The sequence below is a fragment of the Dromiciops gliroides genome, chromosome 1, assembly GCF_019393635.1.
Source record: "Dromiciops gliroides isolate mDroGli1 chromosome 1, mDroGli1.pri, whole genome shotgun sequence".
Taxonomy (NCBI): Eukaryota; Metazoa; Chordata; class Mammalia; order Microbiotheria; family Microbiotheriidae; genus Dromiciops; species Dromiciops gliroides.
The window spans coordinates 274871120-274883528 of record NC_057861.1 but is presented as its reverse complement, the minus strand read 5'-3'; the positions used below and the strand labels follow the sequence as shown (position 1 = coordinate 274883528).

At 37.1% G+C, this 12409-nt stretch overlaps 1 pseudogene; it reads right to left on the bottom strand.

Moving 5' to 3' along the window:
• Positions 1-303: 303 nt before the first annotated feature.
• On the bottom strand, positions 304-764 carry LOC122736562 (annotated as a pseudogene).
• Between the last annotated feature and the right edge of the window lie 11645 nt (positions 765-12409).

Below are 12409 nucleotides of genomic sequence, written 5' to 3'. Positions count from 1 at the left end.
CTTTTAAACCTCTCTCCTCAAGCTCCATACTTTATACCTGGCCTCTGTACCCTTAACAGATGGATATATTTCTTTATACCATAGAATCAAAGTTATCGGTGGTCATTTGTCTCTTCAAAAAATGTTCAGTGGCTCCCTGTTGCCTTCAAGACAAACTGCAAAATCCTCTGCACGATTTTCAAGGCTTTGTTCAGAATTTGACTCCCACTCACTTTTCCAGCCTCATGTCACATTTTCTGACCCTTCACAAATATTATGTTATAACCAAACTAAACCAGAAGCTATTTTTTTTACATGAAAACTGTTTACTCTGACAAAGACATCATATAATTTTTATGATCTTGGTCTTTCCTTCTTGCCTTTGTACAAGGCCAGAAGAGAAACATTTGCAACTTTCACAACCTTGAAGCGGACTCCAGGAATATCACCAACAGCATGACCTTTTCGACCAAATCCAGCAACCAAAACTTCATAATTTTCCTCAATAAAGTTCAAGCAACCATCACTGGGAACAAAGGCGGTGATTTTTTTCCATTCTTAATCAGCTGGACTCTCACACACTTCCTGATGGCAGAATTGGGCTGCTTGGCTTTAACACCAACTTTCTCCAAGACAATCCCTTTTGTGTGAGATGCTCCTCCAAATGGGTTGGCCTTCAAGGCTGTGCCCAAATGACCTTTCTTGTATTGTTTGTCATGCCACTTTTGGTCTCTTCTGTGGCTGCGAAGCTTTCTAGCTGTATGAAGACCACGGCACTTACCCATGCTGCTGCCATCCTGGCCGAAGCAAAAGAGAGAAGGAAGGCCCAGAAGCTATTTTTAATACTTGCCATCTCTTCTCTTACTTCTGTTTGCATCTACCATCATCCCCCATGCATGAAATATATTTCCAACTATTCTTCTTTCCAAATTCTTCCTAGCTCCCCAATGAATCCTTCCCTCATTTCTCCAGTGACGCTTTCTTGACATCATAATGAGTGGTATTTGCTTATCTGTTAAGAGCAGCAATTCAACTTGGGAAGCATTTAAATGCCTACTATACATAAGTCACTATGCAGTTGGGATAGACAATTACATATGAAACATTACCTGTACTTGAAGAACTTTCATTATCCTATAAAGGATATGTTTCATTTCATACAGTGGGATCCTCACTGCCTAGAACAATTCCTTAGAGGTACAGTGGAAAGCATGTTAGATTTGGAGTCAGGGAACTAGGATTCAAATACCAACTCTCCTACTTAGTATCTGTGTGACATTGGGTAACTCAGGCCACCTGTCTGGTCTCAGGTTCCTCATCTGCAAAATGGGGGAAGAGAGTTATTTAGACCAGATGTCTTCTAAGATCCTGTCCAACTCTGAATCTATGATCTTGAGTATATAGGACCATGTTTTCTCAGCATGGGGAACTCTTCATCAATACAGATTGCAACCCATCTATGACTTTGTAGGTAAGTATTGGAGAACTGCCTGTGGCACATAGTGGTTAAATGATTTTTCCAGCATCCCACAGCTAGTAAGTCTTTTGCACATATTAGCTTCATGCTTTATAAATGTTTCCTAAACCAAATTTAATTGAAAATTTTTCTATATCCTTCCCTCCACCCACCCTCCTTTGTAGAATTCTGGAGAGAAGGATGCATGAGAACAGTGGGAGAGAAGGCCCAAAGGGAAGAGTCAAGATAAAGGTAATAATGGTTTTATTTTACCGGGACAACATTGCATGAGTGGTGTGGGGCCACATAAATCACCCACAAGTATATGTGTTGAATCATAGCAAGTTGCAGTTCAAAAGAAAGCTCAGTGATTATCTTATTAGCCCTGAGAAGTGGTCTTGATTTAACAATTAGTCATCTAGACTAAAACTCAGATTTCTTAATCCCCTTTTTGCCCAATCCTCATTTCATTGATACTTCTATTGCATTTTAGTGTTCCCAGCTTTCTTCAAGACAGTGCAAATCCTACCTTTTATAAGAAGCCTTTTTCCCTCTGCACAGCTGCTAGTCTCTTTGCTTTGAGATCACCTTCCATCGTACTGATACTTACATGCTATCTCCCGTATTAGAATATGAACTTCTTGAAAGCAGGGACTTTTTGGTCCTTATTTACAACCCCAGCATTTAGCACAGTGACTGGCACATACTAAGTGCTTAATAAATGTTTCTTGACTGACAACTCTGCCCTTCTATTTCATATACCTGATTATATCTCTTGTGGATCCCCTTGTGCTTCAGGATGAAACTCATAATTCATATTCTTCTTCGAAGACTCAGCCACTGAGACCTTTGCTAGGATCACTACAGAATGCAGATCAATAGGAGGATGCCTTATCTGGTGGATATAACCCACAGAAGTAGGGTTTGAGAATAAAATCAACAACTAGGCTTGACAATGTGTGGAGGATAAAATATGTTTTCGACCACTGCTACTTGCTAGTTATGACATTTCTCTGTATATGTGCAAGAGTAGAAAGAAACAGTGCTCAGAATGATCTCTCTTATTCTTTCCACCTTGAAAACTCAGATCTCTTTACTTTACTATTTCAGTCAACCTCCCCACGAACTCAGCAGAGCAGCTGAGATGCCAGAGGAAGGATTGGAGCCTGTCACCCAACCATTGGGGGAGGCAAAGGTGTTTCCACATGTCTTGCTGAGTTATGGAAATGCATATCTTGTGCTCTGCTCTCCAGCAGAGACTTTCTGTTTAATACCCAAAGTTCTTTCAGATTTTATTGTGACAAGTGGTGTAGTACCATGTTCAAGGAAGAATTTTGGGATGCGTGCCTTGGAAACTTTTTTTTTTGGTTGCCCATCTGTTTTGCTTGTCGCAATTCCTGTTTGTTTAAGATGTACATGTGCCAGAAATGTGGAAAGAATGTGTATAGCGACAAGTGATATAGAGCCATTTTCACACTGGACTTATGGGAAGCATGTGTTGCCCATCTGTGAAGTTCTCATTTTATGCAAATTTAGAAAATATATTCTTATGTCATGTTGTCTTAATGCCCAGGGGTAGTTTGTAACATGCAAATGGAAGAAGAGGATGGGAAGGAAGGGACCTTGTGTTGTGCGTAAGACTGCCCTTAACCTGACTGGGGAGGTGGACTGTGGATGGTTGCCATTTGCTTTAATTGAGAAAGGAGAGGGAAAGTTTTCTATTTCGGATCAGTTGCCCATGCAACCAAGAAGGATACAGGCTGAAAAAAGAAGCCTCCAAGAGGACCATTTTTCAGATATTCAGAACAAAACTACTAATGTCCTCAGCAGAAAATATTTTCTCTTGATAGATAGTGAAAGAATGCACCCAATGCTTCCTTATGGACCATTCAGGTAGTCCTACTAAGAGCATGCCTTTTGCTAATGTGCTAGTATGAGCTCAAGGAGTTAAAAAAATGAGGGAACTTGTGGGAGAGATGTCATTTTCTAATTTATGAGGAACTATTATCTTTGGGATTTTAGAAGCATCGGAGTTCTCTGAGAGGTTATTCATAAAGAAAACCTCAAACACCAACCAGTCAAACCTATTCTTTTTTATATTTGGGAGTGGGGGGGTGGGCAATGGGGGTTAAGTGACTTGCCCAGGGTCACACAGCTAGTAAGTTTCAAGTGTCTGAGGCCGGATTTGAACTCAGGTACTCCTGAATCCAGGGCCAGTGCTTTATCCACTGTGCCACCTAGTTGCCCCCAGTCAAACCTATTTCTGACTAAGAAGTCTCCATAGCAAGATCCCTGGTCCAACCTCTGCTTGAAGAAAATCAGTGAGTGGGAAACCCAGTCCCTCATGAGGTGGTGAAATATTTTGTTGTTGTTATTTATTGGTTCAGTCATGTCCAACTCTTTGTAACCCCATTTGGGATTTTCTTGGCCAAGATACTAGTTTGCCATTTCCTTCTCAAGTTCATTTTATAGGTGAGAAAACTGAGGCAAACAGGGTTAAGTGACTTGCCCAGGGTCACACAGTGAGTAAGTGTTTGAGGCTGGATTTGAATTCCATTCACTGCTCTACCCTGCTACTTTTCGACAACTAATTGTGGAAGTTCTATGATACATCAGACCATCCATTGTTCCTGCTGTCTATGGCCAAGCAGATTAAGTCTAGTCCCTCACCACCTGACAGTGTTTCCAATATTGACGACTGTTGTGGCTCCAGTTTCTTATCATCCTGGTTATAATTTACAGGCTTTCCTAAGATGTATTGAACATAGTGCTCCAAATGTAGTGTGATTAAGGCAGAGTTCAACAGGACCATGACCTCCATGGATACTCTGTATCTCTTATTATAGCCTAAGGCTGCTTTTGCTGTATGTGTGTATGTGTGTGTTTGTATGTGTATGTGTGTGTGCTATGTGATACCACTGACCCATGAGGTGTTTTCATTAAACCCCTGAGATTTTTTTCCCAAAACAAATTGTTGTATAGTCATGCTTCCCCGAACATATCCCATTTTAAATGATCCTCTTTATTTTATCTTCTTTTTCAGGGAAGGGGAAAACCTTTTATTGACTCCCCTTCTTAACTCCTTCCCTACTGAAAAAAGAAATACAAAACCCTTGTAAAAACATATATAATAAAATACAATGTATTTTCACATTGGACATGTCCATATATATGTATATATATGCATGTCTAATGTGGAAATTCACACATATACATAAATGTCTATGTATATACATATATATTCATATATATACATACATATATGTGTACATGTGTATATAAATAATTCTGTACCTTGAATTGATCAATGCAGCTCTGCTGCTTGTGCTAATTTTGGTGTAACTAATACCACCAAGAAGACAGAGGTTATTCACCAGCCACCACCACACCATTCATACATGGAACCATCGGTTACAGCAAGTGGGGAAATTTTGAATGCTGTGGATAAGTTCACTTACGTTGGTAGTATACTATACAGATATGAACACAAAAATGATGAAGTTGACTTGTGCATTGTCAGTTAGCTCAATGTTTAGGAGGTTCCAAAGGAAAGTGTGGGAGATAACCTACCAACCTACCAAACTTAAGGTCTACAGAAGCCATTGTGCTGACCTTTTTGTAGGCCTGTGGACCTTGGACAGTATATCAGAACCAGGCCAGGAAACTGAATTGATTCCATTTGAATTGTTTTAGGAAGATTCTGAAATTCATCTTTGACAAGATAAAGTACCTGACACTGAGGTCTTTTCTCAAGCTGAAGTCCCAAGCATTCAAACTCCGCTGCAGAGAGTGCAACTCTGATGGTTTGGTCATATTGTTCAAATCAGAAACATATGTTTGCCTAAAAGATTATTATATGGAAAATTCACATAAGGCAAGCACTCACATGGAGGTTAGAAGAAGCAATACAAGGACACTTTCAAGGTTTCTCTGAAGAACTTTGGAGTCAATTATGAGAGAGGGGAGACATTGGCACAGGACTGCCCAGCATGGCATGCCCACGTCAAAGAAGGTGCTGTACTTCATGAGCATAGCAAATTGCATTAGTTCAAAAGAAATGTGAGGGGCAGCTAGGTGGCACAGTGGATAAAGCACAAGCCCTAGATGCAGGAGGAACTGAGTTCAAATCTGACCTCAGACACTTGGCACTTACTAGCTTTGTGACCCTGGGCAAGTCACTAAACCCTCATTGCCCTGCCAAAAAAAAAATGTGAGATGTGAAAACGTGGAGATATATCCCCTCCAATTGTTAATATGGGCTATCTGTACCCAACCTGTGGTAGAGCCTTCCAACCTCATATTGGTTTGATTAGCCACATTTAGATACACTGTACCTTGACCCCAACATAGTGATGTCATTTTGGTCCTCTTTGATAATGAAGGATAAAAACCAACCAATCTTGAAGTGGGTACTATCTATCTTTATTATTTGTCCTCTGGAATGAAATCACATACTTCTAAACTTGATGTGTTTTTTAATACAGGAAATTTATCTTATGGCAATCAGCTCACTCAGACTTCCCACCTAGCTTTAGGAAAGGCTTCCTGGAGGAGAAGGCATTTGAGGCAAGACTTAAAGGGTTAAGCAAATAAGAAAGCTCTCTTCAAGCTCTGACCTCAAAGAGGTTGAAATTTTATACTGATTTTGAGTTTAGTAAGAATTGATTCTTAGAGACCATCTCCCCAACTCACAAGCCAGAACCTTAACCAATCAGATTCTCTCATCTAATGTGTTTGTTATTCTCTCCTTATCTTATTCCAAGTCATTGATAAAGACCTTTTAAAAGCATAAGTCGAAGGATAGAACTTTGCGTCACTATATTAAATATCTCCTTTCAAACTGACATCAAGCTATTAATAATCTTCACTTCAGTCTATCTTCTGCTCAGCTGTCAATTTGAACTTTCTGAAGCTCACAAATTTGACGTCTTTTCCATATGCAATAAATTTCTGTGGCTCCCTATTGCCTCCAGAATCAAATACAAAATGCTTTTTCTTTTGACCTAGCCCCTTCCAACTTTTCTATTCGTTTTGTCTTTTATTTCTCTTTAGTGTCCAGTGTCCAAGGACACTGACCTCCTTGTTTTTCCTCTCCCAGGACACTCTGTTTCTTAATTCTGTGCATTTTCACAATTTTTTCCAGGAGCCTAAGAAGAATTCTGATTGAGCTAGGGAGGTCCATGGGACAACACTCTTGTTGAAGGTTGCTCTACAAAGAGGAACTTATGTCAGTCTTCATACTGACTCCGTGATTTTGAAATTTCTTTTAAGAACTCAATTTTCTACCTTACCCTCTAGATTTGATTTTCCAAATGCTGTCTTCACTCAGTCTGACTTAATGGCTTACTTCTCTGAACCATTTGATATATTGGTAAGAGCAATAAACTTGGAGTCAGAAGGCCTGTGTTCAAATGCTAATCCTCGTATTTACAGACTGTTTGATCTTAGGCAAATCACTTTACCTTTGCACAAACATTTATTAAATGCCTCATGTGTAAGGTACTTTGTTTCAGAAATACAAAGACAAAAATATCAATTTTTTTGCCTTGGTTTCATTATTGATAAAATGAGAGGGGCTCAATTAAATGACCCTTCAGGTACCCTTCAACCATAAAAAATTCTAAAATCAGACGTGGGCGATGGATTTTTCACCAAGAAGGTTCTTCTCTCTAGCACTGTTAATTCTTTTAAAACACCGGCCCTAGGCAGCACCATCTGCCAAAAGTCTGACTATCTGAAACTTGTTTCCTTAACCCAGAGGACTAGGTGAAATGGGAAATTACAGGATGGTTCACACAACTGTTCTGTTACATTAAGGCAGCATGATGTAGTGAGGTGCTGAATTTGGAGTCAAGAGAGCTAAGGTTTGAATCCTAGTCCAGCATTGACAGCTACATGACCATGAGTAAATTACTTAACCTCTCTGAGACTCAGTTTCCTCATCTGTAAAACAGGATGATAATACTTCTAAGTGCTTACCTCATAAGATTGTTGTGAGGATCAAAAAAGATAATATTTCTGAAATGTTTTGCAAATGCTAAAAAGTGCTAGTAGTTATTATTTTATAATTATCTCATTTTCAGTTTTTCATAGGGTTCAGACAGAAAGAGTCCTCGGACAAATCACTAACCTTCTGTTATCTATTTTATATTTAATATGCTATGGGATACTACACAAGTGGCTAAAATAAACACTTTAAAAATTAAATAAAAATATTTGGAGATAAGCACAACCTCTGTAGACTCACTGAAAGCATCTTCTGCATAACTCCATTAGTAGAAGGAATCCTGTTCCCACAGAAAAAGTTCTCTTCTAGGGCACTCTATTTCGAATATTTTTCATTCCACATAGCTTGGATATTATGAATATTTGATATAGCAACATCTATTAAATATTTTATTAAGATTTTATTACTTAATGTTATGTCTGTATGATTTGGGGCAACAGGTCCATCTGTGCTAATGGTCCAATTTCTGCACAGTTGATTGAGTTCCTCAAGATAAATATTTTGAAGTCGACAGTTGTATCTTGGTGATTTGTTGTTTTTCAGTCCATGACAGATAATAAGCTTCTGATATATAATCCTAGCCATCAGATCATATCTTCCTATGTATTCAATAGATACTACATTTTTTTCCTTTTTGGTTTTTTTTTTTTTTTTTTTGGTGGGGCAGTGAGGGTTAAGTGACTTGCCCAGGGTCACACAGCTAGTAAATGTCAAGTGTCAGAGGCCGGATTTGAATTCAGGTCCTCCTGAATCCAAGGTGAGTGCTTTATCCACTGTGCCACCTAGCTGCCCAGATACTACATTTTAATTGCCTTGAATTTGAGTCAAGTCAAAAAGCCAGGCACCATGCTAAGGATTAGTGATTCAAAGAAAGGCAAAATTTAAAAAAATATTCCCTGTCTTCAAGGATCCATCTAATGTGAAGCTACTACATGCAAACAACTATTTACAGACAACATATATATGACCTCATTTGGATATAATAATATCCAAAAAAAGGCACTAACGTTGAAAGGAAATGCAAAAAGCTTGTAAAAGGTCAGGTTTTAGCTGAGACTTGTGAGACCTAGGAATGCAGTGTCTTGTCCTAGAAACAGGATGGAGGACAATAAGCTTTAAAAAGCCTGGAAAAGTAGGAAGGGACAGGTTTATGATGGGTTTTAAAAGACAGCATGATGCAACATACTGTTTCCCATCATTCATTCCCTTGCTGCATCATCATCATCACCACCGCCACCATCGTCATTGTTATCATCATTCTTCATTGACAGAAGAGTTTTGTAATGTGAGGACAGAAGTTAAATTGCAAGGAAGTTGTGGCATCAAATATAAATAACTTTTCATAGAAGTTTACTACGAAGGGGAGGAGAGAGAGAAAGTAGATTCATCGGGCACGAGAGTGAAGGAAAGAGTTTTGGCAGAAGAGGAGGCAATATTGAATTTCAGATATGTTTATGAACAATGAAAAGGGAGAGATTAAAGTTGTATGAAAGAAAATATTGTTGGAACAAGGGACTGGAGGAAGACAGAGGAAATAGAATCAAATACACAGATATATAAATTAGCATTCACAAGGATTAAGGAATTGCTAAAGATGTAAAAAAAAAAAGAAACTCGTGACAAAGTTCAATGAAGCATGAGTAATTAGTGAATTATGAGGAGTTATCTTGTTTGTGGTTTTCTTTTGCTACTTATATCATGGGGATGGAGGTGAGGGGATAAAGATGGAGAATGAAGGGAGAATTAAGTGTTTGATATTGTACATGTAACTATGTAGTCACAGATGACTATGGATCAGCACCTTGAAGAGCCACAGGCCACAGTGTGGCTGTGTAGTCCAATACAGGAGCTGAAGCTCCTGCTGCAATGAGGACATCTGAAAACTGCACTCTCTGTTGCCCATCAGTTCTTGCGTCTCATTCGTTTTTCGTCCTCCCGAGCTTGAAGGCCCATCTAAGGTGTGTGCAAGCTGCTCCCTGAGTACTGAACTCCGTCAGGCATGGTCCTTGGCCATCTCCTCCCAGCTGCTGATGTCTATTCCCAGAACCCTCAAATCTTGCTTGCATACATCTCTGTAGCGAAGCTGGGGGCGTTCTGCAGGTCTTTGGCCTGAGGCTAACTCGACATAGAGCAGGTCTTTAGGAATGCGCCCATCTTGCATGCTGTGCACATGACCAACTATGGAGAGCACAAAAACACATTCAACATAATTACCTCTGTTTTACTATAAAGGTGGTCATATCTTTTCATATTTTCCCCTGCTTTCATAAAATTTTCAAAAGAAAAAAAAATCCAGATTCCTTAAAACAGTGACACTTTGACTTAAAAGTATATCAATAAAGCTTACATGGTCAATAGTTTAAAATAAAGGAATTTTGTTTAGTGTATTTTTAGTTAACAGTTTAATTAACAGTTGTTTGACTATGAGAACATAGGCAAATGAAGGATGGTAATACCCTCAAAAGAAACAGGGAAATTCAGAAGAAGAGTAAATTTGGGGTGGACAATGAGGCTTAGTTTTATATGTATTGAATTGATGTCTATAGGATATCCAGCTGAGAGTCCAATAAACATTTGGTAAACTGGAGCTCAGGAGAGAGACTGGTCATATGGAGCTGGAAACATCTTGAATAGAGGTTAATTAAACTCATGTGAGCTGATGAGGTTACCAAGTGATTTTCCTACTTTAAGACTTCGCTGGGTCATGGGTATATAGTTGAACATCCTTAAGACCATAAACAGACAACTAACGACAATGCCAATGAATAAATTAGACCTGAAATCATTAGCTTTTCTGATATGAAACCTTCTCTTATATCATAGAAAAAAGCAATAAAACTATATGTTGCTTTTGTCTCTTTTTTTAATGCAAATTTAATGATTTTACCAAAACCTTTTGGGGAAGATTTTTTTTTTCTTTTCCTGGTACTTAACATGTCCATTTTCTAAAAAAAATATATAGGAAACCAGTGTTAAAAACACAAAAGTGTTTGGAGTTCCCAAGGTTCCAGGTGTACATTGGATGGGAGCTCTGGATATTTCTTCTTGGAGGTCTTAAACTTTCTGAATTGTTCACATGGAAGAAATTAGAAACTAAAACCAGGGGAAAGACTTGACTACATGATAATCTTACCATTAGTATTATCTCTGGTATTAATTAATCTCGATCATTGTATATAATCTTTTAATTATGTTGTAGTAGCCCATTTAGTAATATTTTATTCTATATTTTTGCTTCAATATTAATTAGGGTTATTGGCCTGTGGTTTTCATTGTTTTGTTTCATCCCAGTTTAGGTATATAAATTGTGTTTGTGTCATAGAATGGATTTAGTAGAATCTTCTCCGTTCTTAATTTTTGCAATCAGTTTATACAATATTGAAATCAATTGTAACCGTGAATGTTTTGTACAAATCACTTATAAATATATCTCATCCTAGGTTTTTTTTTTCCTTTTGGTGTTAGTTTAAACATTTTTCTGGAGTTTGATTTATTTAATTTCTCTATTTCTTGTTTCATATGTTATCCATATGAAACTTTTCCTATGCCACTTATGACCCAACTCTCCAGATCTTACCTACTAGATCCTAGTTGTTGAGAGTTCTCCATTATAAACTTGACTCAGTCTCACTAGGTTCCTTGCTCCTTTTTGGAAGTAGTACACTCCATTCTTAGACTGTCATTCTTATAAAGGACATATTTGTCAGTTGTCCTGTTCTGTCCATAAAGTGCTGTGACTTTCCAGTCCAAGATACTTTTCTCTGGTTGCCATTCTTTATGTGTTGTCTTTCCTTATTATAATTTAAGCTCCTTAAAAAAAGGGGTTTTTTTTGTTTATGTTTTTGTTTTTGTATTTATATACCTAGCTCTAAGCAATGTCTGACACCTAGGAAATACTTAATAAATGTTTTCCACTTCTTTGTTAACTTATTCATTCATTAATTTCCTTTTCATTCATTGTATTTTTTAATTTTGATATTGGCATTTTGTTGTTTTTTCTTTTATTAAAAATCAGATCCCCTAACAGTTTATCAAACTGTTTATTAAACAGTTTTTAAGCAGTTCCTCATTTTATCAATTCATTTTTTAACATTTAATTTTGTTAAAATATTATTTGTTCTTTGAGCCACCAAATATTTAGGATTAGATTATTTAGTCTCCACTTAAATTTGAATCCTTTCTTCAAATGTGCTTTATTTATTTTAATTTTTATTCTGTTGTGTTAAGTGAAGGATTTGTTTTATTATTTCTGGTTTTCTGTATTTGTATATGACATTTTTATACCCTATCAAACTGTCAATTTTTATAGTTATTATATAAAATTATTTGAATTCCTTTTTAGTAATTAGCACTAATCATATTTAATTTTCTAAAATTCTATTTAGATCCTTAATTTCTTATATAAATCTTTAAAGGTTTATTTAGGTCTGAATAGGGTACATTGAGAGTCCAAAATATTTTAATTTTGCCATTGATTTCTCCGTGCAATTTGATTAATTTTTTCATTTAAATATTTAGATGCTATGTCAAAAATATTAATTTTTTCATTGTCTATTGTACCTTTTAGCATAGTGTGATTTGCTTTCTATCTCTACTCTTTTAATCTCATTTTACTGTTACTTATCTGAGATCATGATTACTGTCTCCCCCTTTTTGAATTCAAATGAAGCATTAATAAACTCTTCCCTAGACTCCCATAATAACTCTGTGTGAATATTTATGTTTCAAGTGCTTTTTCTTGTAAACAACATACTGTTGGATTCTGCTTTCTAAACCACATGGATATACTTTTCTTTTTTATGGGTGAGTTCATCTCATTCATATTTTCATTTATAATTGTTAATTGTGCATTTCCTTTTTTCTGTTTGTTTTGTTTTTTTGTTTGTGGGGTAATGAGGGTTAAGTGACTTGCCCAAGGTCACACAGCTAGTGTCAAGTGTCTGAGGTTTGATTTGAACTCAGATCCT